Genomic DNA, 1284 nt, shown 5'->3' on the forward strand with positions numbered 1-1284 from the left:
GGTAATTTCCCCCCTCAATAACAAAATGTCATATCTATTTCTCCTTTAAGGCTATCATAGCCTACTGCTGTCCAATTTCAGAGCCTATTTGTAGATCACCAAGGCAGGATCACCACAGCAAAATCCCAGTCATTGTCTTGTCTCTCTTCATCATAAACAATGTCACTGTCTGCACTCACTTAAAAGCTAGCAGTTCCTCAGCACTATTCTAACAGCACATCTTGTCACAGTCTCCAGCATACTATTTGTCAGGTCTCTAAATTCTTTGGCTTGTTGCTGACAGAGTTTACAGAAAAATGAACGGGTTTTCAGTTGAACAAATCTATTTTAGGAAAAATGCAGTGGGTCTTACATGCATTGTTTACATTAAGATGCTGTCTATGATGTCCCTTTCTCACTTTAAATCCCAACAACTCATTAAAGCAGAAAACACCTCCCTCTTTATGCAATAAAACCTGTTCCTATTCTAATGCCAGGGGCCGGCCTGGCAATAGTGGCTGGAGCTAGTTGGTCAGTTCTACCATCAATAATTTAGCAATATTTTGTTTTTCAAAAGTAGTCTTTTATTATTCACTTTGATTATTGGAAAGTAAGACCTACAATAAAGGTAAAGTATGTAACTCTGCTAAAGAAATAGCCCAAACACTTTTTTTCCTGTATTGAAAATGGAATGTGTCCCTGTATTTTGGTTATTGAAACGTCACCCTTGGAAGTATCCTATTTTGTAGAAATTAAAAGTCTGAGAAATTGCTCAGTTAGGATAATTCATCAATCATTTACATATATGTTATATTATATACTATATATACTTGTATATGTGTTCAAAAACAGTTTTAAAACTCTTCCCATTTATTTTTCTCAATACCACCTATCTACTGTTTACTTTAAGATAGCTCAATCAACTGTGATGCCAGTATAGAAATGATCAAATGGGAACATATAGAAAATTATTGTTTGATATGTTGTTTGTTTTTCAGTTATTTGGAAGCAGTATTGAGAATTATACTCTAAGAAGTTGTCAGTTTGCAGCCTGAATTTTGTAGTAATCTTCAATTGGACATCCAAAGATACTTCTCTACAAGAGTACAATACAAATCAGTAAGTCAGACCTGTTTGGTAATTTCTGAAAATGTTTGCATGCTGGAAGCAAACAGCTGAAATCATTTATATGGATGCAAATATATAAATGCCCCTCCTTGTTTTATTGCTATCCTTGTGTCATCATCAGGATTCTGAGATTACGAACACTTTGCTTTTCATTGTCTATATTGTATCTTCAGGCAC

The sequence above is a fragment of the Perognathus longimembris genome, chromosome 14 (genome assembly GCF_023159225.1).
Source record: "Perognathus longimembris pacificus isolate PPM17 chromosome 14, ASM2315922v1, whole genome shotgun sequence".
Taxonomy (NCBI): Eukaryota; Metazoa; Chordata; class Mammalia; order Rodentia; family Heteromyidae; genus Perognathus; species Perognathus longimembris.